The sequence below is a fragment of the Phalangium opilio genome, unplaced genomic scaffold (assembly GCF_054372755.1).
Source record: "Phalangium opilio isolate 3A_F unplaced genomic scaffold, DU_Popi_V2 ptg000225l_1, whole genome shotgun sequence".
NCBI lineage: Eukaryota > Metazoa > Arthropoda > Arachnida > Opiliones > Phalangiidae > Phalangium > Phalangium opilio.
In genome coordinates this window covers 745,755-755,190 of record NW_028324219.1, presented here as the reverse complement: position 1 = coordinate 755,190, position 9,436 = coordinate 745,755, and the positions used below count along the sequence as shown (strand labels likewise).

At 46.5% G+C, this 9,436-nt stretch overlaps 44 non-coding genes across 44 annotated transcripts; all 44 read left to right on the top strand.

The window, feature by feature from the left end:
• Nucleotides 1-206: 206 nt before the first annotated feature.
• On the top strand, nucleotides 207-288 carry TRNAS-GCU (transfer RNA serine (anticodon GCU)). Its single transcript has one exon. It is a non-coding gene; the product is annotated as a tRNA-Ser (tRNA).
• A 61-nt stretch (nucleotides 289-349) lies between these two features.
• TRNAS-GCU (transfer RNA serine (anticodon GCU)) lies at nucleotides 350-431 on the top strand. The gene has a single exon. It is a non-coding gene; the product is annotated as a tRNA-Ser (tRNA).
• Nucleotides 432-492: 61 nt separating this feature from the next.
• On the top strand, nucleotides 493-574 carry TRNAS-GCU (transfer RNA serine (anticodon GCU)). Its single transcript has one exon. It is a non-coding gene; the product is annotated as a tRNA-Ser (tRNA).
• Nucleotides 575-635: 61 nt separating this feature from the next.
• Nucleotides 636-717, top strand: TRNAS-GCU (transfer RNA serine (anticodon GCU)). The gene has a single exon. It is a non-coding gene; the product is annotated as a tRNA-Ser (tRNA).
• Nucleotides 718-778: 61 nt separating this feature from the next.
• TRNAS-GCU (transfer RNA serine (anticodon GCU)) lies at nucleotides 779-860 on the top strand. Its single transcript has one exon. It is a non-coding gene; the product is annotated as a tRNA-Ser (tRNA).
• A 492-nt stretch (nucleotides 861-1,352) lies between these two features.
• TRNAS-GCU (transfer RNA serine (anticodon GCU)) lies at nucleotides 1,353-1,434 on the top strand. The gene has a single exon. It is a non-coding gene; the product is annotated as a tRNA-Ser (tRNA).
• A 204-nt stretch (nucleotides 1,435-1,638) lies between these two features.
• Nucleotides 1,639-1,720, top strand: TRNAS-GCU (transfer RNA serine (anticodon GCU)). Its single transcript has one exon. It is a non-coding gene; the product is annotated as a tRNA-Ser (tRNA).
• A 61-nt stretch (nucleotides 1,721-1,781) lies between these two features.
• TRNAS-GCU (transfer RNA serine (anticodon GCU)) lies at nucleotides 1,782-1,863 on the top strand. Its single transcript has one exon. It is a non-coding gene; the product is annotated as a tRNA-Ser (tRNA).
• Nucleotides 1,864-1,924: 61 nt separating this feature from the next.
• Nucleotides 1,925-2,006, top strand: TRNAS-GCU (transfer RNA serine (anticodon GCU)). The gene has a single exon. It is a non-coding gene; the product is annotated as a tRNA-Ser (tRNA).
• Nucleotides 2,007-2,496: 490 nt separating this feature from the next.
• Nucleotides 2,497-2,578, top strand: TRNAR-UCU (transfer RNA arginine (anticodon UCU)). The gene has a single exon. It is a non-coding gene; the product is annotated as a tRNA-Arg (tRNA).
• A 61-nt stretch (nucleotides 2,579-2,639) lies between these two features.
• Nucleotides 2,640-2,721, top strand: TRNAS-GCU (transfer RNA serine (anticodon GCU)). Its single transcript has one exon. It is a non-coding gene; the product is annotated as a tRNA-Ser (tRNA).
• Nucleotides 2,722-2,785: 64 nt separating this feature from the next.
• Nucleotides 2,786-2,864, top strand: TRNAS-GCU (transfer RNA serine (anticodon GCU)). The gene has a single exon. It is a non-coding gene; the product is annotated as a tRNA-Ser (tRNA).
• A 61-nt stretch (nucleotides 2,865-2,925) lies between these two features.
• Nucleotides 2,926-3,007, top strand: TRNAS-GCU (transfer RNA serine (anticodon GCU)). Its single transcript has one exon. It is a non-coding gene; the product is annotated as a tRNA-Ser (tRNA).
• A 204-nt stretch (nucleotides 3,008-3,211) lies between these two features.
• On the top strand, nucleotides 3,212-3,293 carry TRNAS-GCU (transfer RNA serine (anticodon GCU)). Its single transcript has one exon. It is a non-coding gene; the product is annotated as a tRNA-Ser (tRNA).
• Nucleotides 3,294-3,354: 61 nt separating this feature from the next.
• Nucleotides 3,355-3,436, top strand: TRNAS-GCU (transfer RNA serine (anticodon GCU)). The gene has a single exon. It is a non-coding gene; the product is annotated as a tRNA-Ser (tRNA).
• Nucleotides 3,437-3,783: 347 nt separating this feature from the next.
• TRNAR-GCG (transfer RNA arginine (anticodon GCG)) lies at nucleotides 3,784-3,865 on the top strand. The gene has a single exon. It is a non-coding gene; the product is annotated as a tRNA-Arg (tRNA).
• Nucleotides 3,866-3,926: 61 nt separating this feature from the next.
• Nucleotides 3,927-4,008, top strand: TRNAS-GCU (transfer RNA serine (anticodon GCU)). The gene has a single exon. It is a non-coding gene; the product is annotated as a tRNA-Ser (tRNA).
• A 204-nt stretch (nucleotides 4,009-4,212) lies between these two features.
• Nucleotides 4,213-4,294, top strand: TRNAS-GCU (transfer RNA serine (anticodon GCU)). The gene has a single exon. It is a non-coding gene; the product is annotated as a tRNA-Ser (tRNA).
• Nucleotides 4,295-4,355: 61 nt separating this feature from the next.
• TRNAS-GCU (transfer RNA serine (anticodon GCU)) lies at nucleotides 4,356-4,437 on the top strand. The gene has a single exon. It is a non-coding gene; the product is annotated as a tRNA-Ser (tRNA).
• Nucleotides 4,438-4,927: 490 nt separating this feature from the next.
• Nucleotides 4,928-5,009, top strand: TRNAS-GCU (transfer RNA serine (anticodon GCU)). The gene has a single exon. It is a non-coding gene; the product is annotated as a tRNA-Ser (tRNA).
• Nucleotides 5,010-5,070: 61 nt separating this feature from the next.
• Nucleotides 5,071-5,152, top strand: TRNAS-ACU (transfer RNA serine (anticodon ACU)). The gene has a single exon. It is a non-coding gene; the product is annotated as a tRNA-Ser (tRNA).
• Nucleotides 5,153-5,213: 61 nt separating this feature from the next.
• Nucleotides 5,214-5,295, top strand: TRNAS-GCU (transfer RNA serine (anticodon GCU)). Its single transcript has one exon. It is a non-coding gene; the product is annotated as a tRNA-Ser (tRNA).
• A 204-nt stretch (nucleotides 5,296-5,499) lies between these two features.
• TRNAS-GCU (transfer RNA serine (anticodon GCU)) lies at nucleotides 5,500-5,581 on the top strand. The gene has a single exon. It is a non-coding gene; the product is annotated as a tRNA-Ser (tRNA).
• Nucleotides 5,582-5,642: 61 nt separating this feature from the next.
• TRNAS-GCU (transfer RNA serine (anticodon GCU)) lies at nucleotides 5,643-5,724 on the top strand. The gene has a single exon. It is a non-coding gene; the product is annotated as a tRNA-Ser (tRNA).
• Nucleotides 5,725-5,785: 61 nt separating this feature from the next.
• Nucleotides 5,786-5,867, top strand: TRNAS-GCU (transfer RNA serine (anticodon GCU)). Its single transcript has one exon. It is a non-coding gene; the product is annotated as a tRNA-Ser (tRNA).
• Nucleotides 5,868-6,071: 204 nt separating this feature from the next.
• TRNAS-GCU (transfer RNA serine (anticodon GCU)) lies at nucleotides 6,072-6,153 on the top strand. Its single transcript has one exon. It is a non-coding gene; the product is annotated as a tRNA-Ser (tRNA).
• A 61-nt stretch (nucleotides 6,154-6,214) lies between these two features.
• TRNAS-GCU (transfer RNA serine (anticodon GCU)) lies at nucleotides 6,215-6,296 on the top strand. Its single transcript has one exon. It is a non-coding gene; the product is annotated as a tRNA-Ser (tRNA).
• A 58-nt stretch (nucleotides 6,297-6,354) lies between these two features.
• Nucleotides 6,355-6,439, top strand: TRNAS-GCU (transfer RNA serine (anticodon GCU)). The gene has a single exon. It is a non-coding gene; the product is annotated as a tRNA-Ser (tRNA).
• A 61-nt stretch (nucleotides 6,440-6,500) lies between these two features.
• TRNAS-GCU (transfer RNA serine (anticodon GCU)) lies at nucleotides 6,501-6,582 on the top strand. The gene has a single exon. It is a non-coding gene; the product is annotated as a tRNA-Ser (tRNA).
• Nucleotides 6,583-6,643: 61 nt separating this feature from the next.
• Nucleotides 6,644-6,725, top strand: TRNAS-GCU (transfer RNA serine (anticodon GCU)). Its single transcript has one exon. It is a non-coding gene; the product is annotated as a tRNA-Ser (tRNA).
• A 61-nt stretch (nucleotides 6,726-6,786) lies between these two features.
• Nucleotides 6,787-6,868, top strand: TRNAS-GCU (transfer RNA serine (anticodon GCU)). Its single transcript has one exon. It is a non-coding gene; the product is annotated as a tRNA-Ser (tRNA).
• Nucleotides 6,869-7,072: 204 nt separating this feature from the next.
• TRNAS-GCU (transfer RNA serine (anticodon GCU)) lies at nucleotides 7,073-7,154 on the top strand. The gene has a single exon. It is a non-coding gene; the product is annotated as a tRNA-Ser (tRNA).
• Nucleotides 7,155-7,215: 61 nt separating this feature from the next.
• On the top strand, nucleotides 7,216-7,297 carry TRNAS-GCU (transfer RNA serine (anticodon GCU)). The gene has a single exon. It is a non-coding gene; the product is annotated as a tRNA-Ser (tRNA).
• A 58-nt stretch (nucleotides 7,298-7,355) lies between these two features.
• TRNAS-GCU (transfer RNA serine (anticodon GCU)) lies at nucleotides 7,356-7,440 on the top strand. Its single transcript has one exon. It is a non-coding gene; the product is annotated as a tRNA-Ser (tRNA).
• A 61-nt stretch (nucleotides 7,441-7,501) lies between these two features.
• On the top strand, nucleotides 7,502-7,583 carry TRNAS-GCU (transfer RNA serine (anticodon GCU)). The gene has a single exon. It is a non-coding gene; the product is annotated as a tRNA-Ser (tRNA).
• A 61-nt stretch (nucleotides 7,584-7,644) lies between these two features.
• On the top strand, nucleotides 7,645-7,726 carry TRNAS-GCU (transfer RNA serine (anticodon GCU)). Its single transcript has one exon. It is a non-coding gene; the product is annotated as a tRNA-Ser (tRNA).
• Nucleotides 7,727-7,787: 61 nt separating this feature from the next.
• On the top strand, nucleotides 7,788-7,869 carry TRNAS-GCU (transfer RNA serine (anticodon GCU)). Its single transcript has one exon. It is a non-coding gene; the product is annotated as a tRNA-Ser (tRNA).
• A 204-nt stretch (nucleotides 7,870-8,073) lies between these two features.
• On the top strand, nucleotides 8,074-8,155 carry TRNAS-GCU (transfer RNA serine (anticodon GCU)). The gene has a single exon. It is a non-coding gene; the product is annotated as a tRNA-Ser (tRNA).
• Nucleotides 8,156-8,216: 61 nt separating this feature from the next.
• On the top strand, nucleotides 8,217-8,298 carry TRNAS-GCU (transfer RNA serine (anticodon GCU)). The gene has a single exon. It is a non-coding gene; the product is annotated as a tRNA-Ser (tRNA).
• Nucleotides 8,299-8,356: 58 nt separating this feature from the next.
• On the top strand, nucleotides 8,357-8,441 carry TRNAS-GCU (transfer RNA serine (anticodon GCU)). The gene has a single exon. It is a non-coding gene; the product is annotated as a tRNA-Ser (tRNA).
• A 61-nt stretch (nucleotides 8,442-8,502) lies between these two features.
• TRNAS-GCU (transfer RNA serine (anticodon GCU)) lies at nucleotides 8,503-8,584 on the top strand. The gene has a single exon. It is a non-coding gene; the product is annotated as a tRNA-Ser (tRNA).
• A 61-nt stretch (nucleotides 8,585-8,645) lies between these two features.
• TRNAS-GCU (transfer RNA serine (anticodon GCU)) lies at nucleotides 8,646-8,727 on the top strand. Its single transcript has one exon. It is a non-coding gene; the product is annotated as a tRNA-Ser (tRNA).
• Nucleotides 8,728-8,788: 61 nt separating this feature from the next.
• On the top strand, nucleotides 8,789-8,870 carry TRNAS-GCU (transfer RNA serine (anticodon GCU)). The gene has a single exon. It is a non-coding gene; the product is annotated as a tRNA-Ser (tRNA).
• A 204-nt stretch (nucleotides 8,871-9,074) lies between these two features.
• On the top strand, nucleotides 9,075-9,156 carry TRNAS-GCU (transfer RNA serine (anticodon GCU)). Its single transcript has one exon. It is a non-coding gene; the product is annotated as a tRNA-Ser (tRNA).
• The last annotated feature ends 280 nt before the right edge of the window (nucleotides 9,157-9,436 follow it).

The following is a 9,436-nucleotide window of genomic DNA, read 5'->3' as shown; positions in this document are numbered from 1 at the left end:
CGTTTTAACCGGATTGTTTTAATCAAAAATTCAGGCGAAATGATTAAACCAGTTTTAATCGAGGACGGGGTGGCCGAATGGTTAAGGCGATGGACTGCTAATCCGTTTGGCTCTGCCCGCGCGAGTTCGAATCTCGAATCCGTCGTTTTATCCGTTTTGTTTTGAACACAAATGCAGTCAAAGTGATTTAACTCTTTTAAATCGATGAAGGAATGGCCGAGTGGTTAAGGCGATGGACCGCTAATCCATTGGGCTTTGCCCGCGCGAGTTCGAACCTCACTTCCGTCGTTTTAACCGGATTGTTTTAATCAAAAATTCAGGCGAAATGATTAAACAAGTTTTAATCAAGGACGGGGTGGCTGAGTGGTTAAGGCGATGGACTGCTAATCCATTGGGCTCTGCCCGCGTGAGTTCGAATCTCGCCTCCATCGTTTTATCCGTTTTGTTTTGAACACAAATGCAGTCAAAGTGATTAAACTCTTTTAAATCGATGAAGGGATGGCCGAGTGGTTAAGGCGATGGACTGCTAATCCATTGGGCTCTGCCCGCGCGAGTTCGAATCTCGCCTCCGTCGTTTTATCCTGATTGTTTTAATCAAAAATTCAGGCGAAATTATTAAACCAGTTTTAATCAAGGACGGGGTGGCCGAGTGGTTAAGGCGATGGACTGCTTATCCATTGGGCTCTGCCCGCGCGAGTTCGAATCTCGCCTCCGTCGTTTTATCCTGATTGTTTTAATCAAAAATTCAGGCGAAATTATTAAACCAGTTTTAATCAAGGACGGGGTGGCCGAGTGGTTAAGGCGATGGACTGCTAATCCATTGGGCTCTGCCCGCGCGAGTTTGAATCTCGCCTCCGTCGTTTTATCCGTTTTGTTTTGAACACAAAAATGCAGTCAAAGTTATTAAACTCTTTTAAATCGATGAAGGAATGGCCGAGTGGTTAAGGCGATGGACCGCTAAACCATTGGGCTCTGCCCGCGCGAGTTCGAATCTCGCATCCGTCGTTTTATCCGTTTTGTTTTGAACACAAATGCAGTCAAAGTGATTTAACTCTTTTATATCGATGAAGGAATGGCCGAGTGGTTAAGGCGATGGACCGCTAATCCATTGGGCTTTGCCCGCGCGAGTTCGAAAATCACTTCCGTCGGTTTAACCGGATTGTTTTAATCAAAAATTCAGGCGAAATGATTAAACCAGTTTTAATCGAGGACGGGGTGGCCGAATGGTTAAGGCGATGGACTGCTAATCCGTTTGGCTCTGCCCTCGCGAGTTCGAATCTCGAATCCGTCGTTTTATCCGTTTTGTTTTGAACACAAATGCAGTCAAAGTGATTTAACTCTTTTAAATCGATGAAGGAATGGCCGAGTGGTTAAGGCGATGGACCGCTAATCCATTGGGCTTTGCCCGCGCGAGTTTGAATCTCGCCTCCGTCGTTTTATCCGTTTTGTTTTGAACACAAATGCAGTCAAAATGATTAAACTCGTTTAAAACGGTGAAGGAATTGCCGAGTGGTTAAGGCGATGGACTGCTAATGCGTTGGGCTCTGCCCGCGCGAGTTCGAATCTCGCCTCGGTCGTTTTAACCGGATTGTTTTAATCAAAAATTCAGGCGAAATGATTAAACAAGTTTTAATCAAGGACGGGGTGGCCGAGTGGTTAAGGCGATGGACTGCTAATCCATTGGGCTCTGCCCGCGTGAGTTCGAATCTCGCCTCCATCGTTTTATCCGTTTTGTTTTGAACACAAATGCAGTCAAAGTGATTAAACTCTTTTAAATCGATGAAGGAATGGCCGAGTGGTTAAGGCGATGGACTGCTAATCCATTGGGCTCTGCCCGCGCGAGTTCGAATCTCGCCTCCGTCGTTTTATCCTGATTGTTTTAATCAAAAATTCAGGCGAAATTATTTAACTAGTTTTAATCAAGGACGGGGTGGCCGAGTGGTTAAGGCGATGGACTGCTAATCCATTGGGGTCTGCCCGCGCGAGTTCGAATCTCGCCTCCGTCGTTTTATCCGCTTTGTTTTGAACACAAAGGCAGTCAAAGTTATTAAACTCTTTTAAATCGATGAAGGAATGGCCGAGTGGTTAAGGCGATGGACCGCTAAACCATTGGGCTCTGCCCGCGCGAGTTCGAATCTCGCATCCGTCGTTTTATCCGTTTTGTTTTGAACACAAATGCAGTCAAAGTGATTTAACTCTTTTAAATCGATGAAGGAATGACCGAGTGGTTAAGGCGATGGATCGCTAATCCATTGGGCTTTGCCCGCGCGAGTTCGAACCTCACTTCCGTCGTTTTAACCGGATTGTTTTAATCAAAAATTCAGGCGAAATGATTAAACCAGTTTTAATCGAGGACGGGGTGGCCGAATGGTTAAGGCGATGGACTGCTAATCCGTTTGGCTCTGCCCGCGCGAGTTCGAATCTCGAATCCGTCGTTTTATCCGTTTTGTTTTGAACACAAATGCAGTCAAAGTGATTTAACTCTTTTAAATCGATGAAGGAATGGCCGAGTGGCTAAGGCGATGGACCTCTAATCCATTGGGCTTTGCCCGCGCGAGTTCGAACCTCACTTCCGTCGTTTTAACCGGATTGTTTTAATCAAAAATTCAGGCGAAATGATTAAACGAGTTTTAATCAAGGACGGGGTGGCTGAGTGGTTAAGGCGATGGACTGCTAATCCATTGGGCTCTGCCCGCGTGAGTTCGAATCTCGCCTCCATCGTTTTATCCGTTTTGTTTTGAACACAAATGCAGTCAAAGTGATTAAACTCTTTTAAATCGATGAAGGAATGGCCGAGTGGTTAAGGCGATGGACTGCTAATCCATTGGGCTCTGCCCGCGCGAGTTCGAATCTCGCCTGCGTCGTTTTATCCTGATTGTTTTAATCAAAAATTCAGGCGAAATTATTAAACCAGTTTTAATCAAGGACGGGGTGGCCGAGTGGTTAAGGCGATGGACTGCTTATCCATTGGGCTCTGCCCGCGCGAGTTACAATCTCGCCTCCGTTGTTTTATCCGTTTTGTTTTGAACACAAATGCAGTCAAAGTTATTAAACTCTTTTAAATCGATGAAGGAATGGCCGAGTGGTTAAGGCGATGGACCGCTAAACCACTGGGCTCTGCCCGCGCGAGTTCGAATCTCGCATGCGTCGTTTTATCCGTTTTGTTTTGAACACAAATGCAGTCAAAGTGATTTAACTCTTTCAAATCGATGAAGCAATGGCCGAGTGGTTAAGGCGATGGACCGCTAATCCATTGGGCTCTGCCCGCGCGAGTTCGAATCTCGCATGCGTCGTTTTATCCGTTTTGTTTTGAACACAAATGCAGTCAAAGTGATTTAACTCTTTTAAATCGATGAAGGAATGGCCGAGTGGTTAAGGCGATGGACCGCTAATCCATTGGGCTTTGCCCGCGCGAGTTCGAACCTCACTTCCGTCGTTTTAACCGGATTGTTTTAATCAAAAATTCAGGCGAAATGATTAAGCCAGTTTTAATCGAGGACGGCGTGGCCGAATGGTTAAGGCGATGGACTGCTAATCCGTTTGGCTCTGCACGCGCGAGTTCGAATCTCGATTCCGTCGTTTTATCCGTTTTGTTTTGAACACAAATGCAGTCAAAGTGATTTAACTCTTTTAAATCGATGTAGGAATGGCCGTGTGGTTAAGGCGATGGACCGCTAATCCATTGGGCTTTGCCCGCGCGAGTTCGAACCTCACTTCCGTCGTAATAACCGGATTGTTTTAATCAAAAATTCAGGCGAAATGATTAAACCAGTTTTAATCGAGGACGGGGTGGCCGAATGGTTAAGGCGATGGACTGCGAATCCGTTTGGCTCTGCCCGGGCGAGTTCGAACCTCACTTCCGTCGTTTTAACCGGATTGTTTTAATCAAAAATTCAGGCGAAATGATTAAACCAGTTTTAATCAAGGACGGGGTGGCCGAGTGGTTAAGGCGATGGACTGCTTATCCATTGGGCTCTGCCCGCGCGAGTTCGAATCTCGCCTCCGTCGTTTTATCCGTTTTGTTTTGAACACAAATGCAGTCAAAGTTATTAAACTCTTTTAAATCGATGAAGGAATGGCCGAGTGGTTAAGGCGATGGACTGCTAAACCATTGGGCTCTGCCCGCGCGAGTACGAATCTCGCCTCCATCGTTTTATCCGTTTTGTTTTGAACACAAATGCAGTCAAAGTGATTAAACTCTTTTAAATCGATGAAGGAATGGCCGAGTGGTTAAGGCGATGGACTGCTAATCCATTGGGCTCTGCCCGCGCGAGTTCGAATCTCGCCTCCGTCGTTTTATCCTGATTGTTTTAATCAAAAATTCAGGCGAAATTATTTAACTAGTTTTAAACAAGGACGGGGTGGCCGAGTGGTTAAGGCGATGGACTGCTAATCCATTGGGCTCTGCCCGCGCGAGTTCGAATCTCGCCTCCGTCGTTTTATCCGCTTTGTTTTGAACCCAAATGCAGTCAAAGTTATTAAACTCTTTTAAATCGATGAAGGAATGGCCGAGTGGTTAAGGCGATGGACCGCTAAACCATTGGGCTCTGCCCGCGCGAGTTCGAATCTCGCATCCGTCGTTTTATCCGTTTTGTTTTGAACACAAATGCAGTCAAAGTGATTTAACTCTTTTAAAACGATGAAGGAATGACCGAGTGGTTAAGGCGATGGATCGCTAATCCATTGGGCTTTGCCCGCGCGAGTTCGAACCTCACTTCCGTCGTTTTAACCGGATTGTTTTAATCAAAAATTCAGGCGAAATGATTAAACCAGTTTTAATCGAGGACGGGGTGGCCGAATGGTTAAGGCGATGGACTGCTAATCCGTTTGGCTCTGCCCGCGCGAGTTCGAATCTCGAATCCGTCGTTTTATCCGTTTTGTTTTGAACACAAATGCAGTCAAAGTGATTTAACTCTTTTAAATCGATGAAGGAATGGCCGAGTGGTTAAGGCGATGGACCGCTAATCCATTGGGCTTTGCCCGCGCGAGTTCGAACCTCACTTCCGTCGTTTTAACCGGATTGTTTTAATCAAAAATTCAGGCGAAATGATTAAACAAGTTTTAATCAAGGACGGGGTGGCTGAGTGGTTAAGGCGATGGACTACTAATCCATTGGGCTCTGCCCGCGCGAGTTCGAATCTCGCCTCCGTCGTTTTATCCTGATTGTTTTAATCAAAAATTCAGGCGAAATTATTAAACCAGTTTTAATCAAGGACGGGGTGGCCGAGTGGTTAAGGCGATGGACTGCTTATCCATTGGGCTCTGCCCGCGCGAGTTCGAATCTCGCCTCCGTCGTTTCATCCGTTTTGTTTTGAACACAAATGCAGTCAAAGTTATTAAACTCTTTTAAATCGATGAAGGAATGGCCGAGTGGTTAAGGCGATGGACCGCTAAACCGCTGGGCTCTGCCCGCGCGAGTTCGAATCTCGCATGCGTCGTTTTATCCGTTTTGTTTTGAACACAAATGCAGTCAAAGTGATTTAACTCTTTTAAATCGATGAAGGAATGGCCGAGTGGTTAAGGCGATGGACCGCTAATCCATTGGGCTTTGCCCGCGCGAGTTCGAACCTCACTTCCGTCGTTTTAACCGGATTGTTTTAATCAAAAATTCAGGCGAAATGATTAAACAAGTTTTAATCAAGGACGGGGTGGCCGAGTGGTTAAGGCGATGGACTGCTAATCCATTGGGCTCTGCCCGCGCGAGTTAGAATCTCGCCTCCGTCGTTTTAACCGGATTGTTTTAATCAAAAATTCAGGCGAAATGATTAAACCAGTTTTAATCGAGGACGGGGTGGCCGAGGGGATAAAGCGATGGACTGCTAATCCATTGGGCTCTGCCCGCGCGAGTTTGAATCTCGCCTCCGTCGTTTTATCCGTTTTGTTTTGAACTCAAATGCAGTCAAAATGATGAAACTCGTTTAAAACGGTGAAGGAATTGCCGAGTGGTTAAGGCGATGGACTGCTAATGCGTTGGGCTCTGCCCGCGCGAGTTCGAATCTCGCCTCGGTCGTTTTAACCGGATTGTTTTAATCAAAAATCCAGGCGAAATGATTAAACAAGTTTTAATCAAGGACGGGGTGGCCGAGTGGTTAAGGCGATGGACTGCTAATCCATTGGGCTCTGCCCGCGCGAGTTCGAATCTCGCCTCCGTCGTTTTAACCGGATTGTTTTAATCAAAAATTCAGGCGAAATGATTAAACCAGTTTTAATCGAGGACGGGGTGGCCGAATGGTTAAGGCGATGGACTGCTAATCCGTTTGGGTCTGCCCGCGCGAGTTCGAATCTCGCCTCCGTCGTTTTATCCGTTTTGTTTTGAACACAAATGCAGTCAAAGTTATTAAACTCTTTTAAATCGATGAAGGAATGGCCGAGTGGTTAAGGCGATGGACTGCTAATCCATTGGGCTCTGCCCGCGTGAGTTCGAATCTCGCCTCCATCGTTTTATCCGTTTTGTTTTGAACACAAATGCAGTCAAAGTGATTAAACTCTTTTAAATCGATGAAGGAATGGCCGAGTGGTTAAGGCGATGGACTGCTAATCCATTGGGCTCTGCCCGCGCGAGTTCGAATCTCGCCTCCGTCGTTTTAACCGGATTGTTTTAATCAAAAATTCAGGCGAAATGATTAAACAAGTTTTAATCAAGGACGGGGTGGCCGAGTGGTTAAGGCGATGGACTGCTAATCCATTGGGCTCTGCCCGCGCGAGTTCGAATCTCGCCTCCGTCGTTTTAACCGGATTGTTTTAATCAAAAATTCAGGCGAAATGATTAAACCAGTTTTAATCGAGGACGGGGTGGCCGAGGGGATAAAGCGATGGACTGCTAATCCATTGGGCTCTGCCCGCGCGAGTTTGAATCTCGCCTCCGTCGTTTTATCCGTTTTGTTTTGAACTCAAATGCAGTCAAAATGATGAAACTCGTTTAAAACGGTGAAGGAATTGCCGAGTGGTTAAGGCGATGGACTGCTAATGCGTTGGGCTCTGCCCGCGCGAGTTCGAATCTCGCCTCGGTCGTTTTAACCGGATTGTTTTAATCAAAAATCCAGGCGAAATGATTAAACAAGTTTTAATCAAGGACGGGGTGGCCGAGTGGTTAAGGCGATGGACTGCTAATCCATTGGGCTCTGCCCGCGCGAGTTCGAATCTCGCCTCCGTCGTTTTAACCGGATTGTTTTAATCAAAAATTCAGGCGAAATGATTAAACCAGTTTTAATCGAGGACGGGGTGGCCGAATGGTTAAGGCGATGGACTGCTAATCCGTTTGGGTCTGCCCGCGCGAGTTCGAATCTCGCCTCCGTCGTTTTATCCGTTTTGTTTTGAACACAAATGCAGTCAAAGTTATTAAACTCTTTTAAATCGATGAAGGAATGGCCGAGTGGTTAAGGCGATGGACTGCTAATCCATTGGGCTCTGCCCGCGTGAGTTCGAATCTCGCCTCCATCGTTTTATCCGTTTTGTTTTGAACACAAATGCAGTCAAAGTGATTAAACTCTTTTAAATCGATGAAGGAATGGCCGAGTGGTTAAGGCGATGGACTGCTAATCCATTGGGCTCTGCCCGCGCGAGTTCGAATCTCGCCTCCGTCGTTTTAACCGGATTGTTTTAATCAAAAATTCAGGCGAAATGATTAAACAAGTTTTAATCAAGGACGGGGTGGCCGAGTGGTTAAGGCGATGGACTGCTAATCCATTGGGCTCTGCCCGCGCGAGTTCGAATCTCGCCTCCGTCGTTTTAACCGGATTGTTTTAATCAAAAATTCAGGCGAAATGATTAAACCAGTTTTAATCGAGGACGGGGTGGCCGAGGGGATAAAGCGATGGACTGCTAATCCATTGGGCTCTGCCCGCGCGAGTTTGAATCTCGCCTCCGTCGTTTTATCCGTTTTGTTTTGAACTCAAATGCAGTCAAAATGATGAAACTCGTTTAAAACGGTGAAGGAATTGCCGAGTGGTTAAGGCGATGGACTGCTAATGCGTTGGGCTCTGCCCGCGCGAGTTCGAATCTCGCCTCGGTCGTTTTAACCGGATTGTTTTAATCAAAAATTCAGGCGAAATGATTAAACAAGTTTTAATCAAGGACGGGGTGGCCGAGTGGTTAAGGCGTTGGACTGCTAATCCATTGGGCTCTGCCCGCGCGAGTTCGAATCTCGCCTCCGTCGTTTTAACCGGATTGTTTTAATCAAAAATTCAGGCGAAATGATTAAACCAGTTTTAATCGAGGACGGGGTGGCCGAATGGTTAAGGCGATGGACTGCTAATCCGTTTGGGTCTGCCCGCGCGAGTTCGAATCTCGCCTCCGTCGTTTTATCCGTTTTGTTTTGAACACAAATGCAGTCAAAGTTATTAAACTCTTTTAAATCGATGAAGGAATGGCCGAGTGGTTAAGGCGATGGACTGCTAATCCATTGGGCTCTGCCCGCGTGAGTTCGAATCTCGCCTCCATCGTTTTATCCGTTTTGTTTTGAACACAAATGCAGTCAAAGTGATTAAACTCTTTTAAATCGATGAAGGAATGGCCGAGTGGTTAAGGCGATGGACTGCTAATCCATTGGGCTCTGCCCGCGCGAGTTCGAATCTCGCCTCCGTCGTTTTAACCGGATTGTTTTAATCAAAAATTCAGGCGAAATGATTAAACAAGTTTTAATCAAGGACGGGGTGGCCGAGTGGTTAAGGCGATGGACTGCTAATCCATTGGGCTCTGCCCGCGCGAGTTCGAATCTCGCCTCCGTCGTTTTAACCGGATTGTTTTAATCAAAAATTCAGGCGAAATGATTAAACCAGTTTTAATCGAGGACGGGGTGGCCGAGGGGATAAAGCGATGGACTGCTAATCCATTGGGCTCTGCCCGCGCGAGTTTGAATCTCGCCTCCGTCGTTTTATCCGTTTTGTTTTGAACTCAAATGCAGTCAAAATGATGAAACTCGTTTAAAACGGTGAAGGAATTGCCGAGTGGTTAAGGCGATGGACTGCTAATGCGTTGGGCTCTGCCCGCGCGAGTTCGAATCTCGCCTCGGTCGTTTTAACCGGATTGTTTTAATCAAAAATTCAGGCGAAATGATTAAACAAGTTTTAATCAAGGACGGGGTGGCCGAGTGGTTAAGGCGTTGGACTGCTAATCCATTGGGCTCTGCCCGCGCGAGTTCGAATCTCGCCTCCGTCGTTTTATCCGTTTTGTTTTGAACACAAATGCAGGCAAAGTTATTAAACTCTTTTAAATCGATGAAGGAATGGCCGAGTGGTTAAGGCGATGGACCGCTAAACCATTGGGCTCTGCCCGCGCGAGTTCGAATCTCGCATCCGTCGTTTTAACCGGATTGTTTTAATCAAAAATTCAGGCGAAATGATTAAACCAGTTTTAATCGAGGACGGCGTGGCCGAATCGTTAAGGCGATGGACTGCTAATCCGTTTGGCTCTGCCCGCGCGAGTTCGAATCTCGATT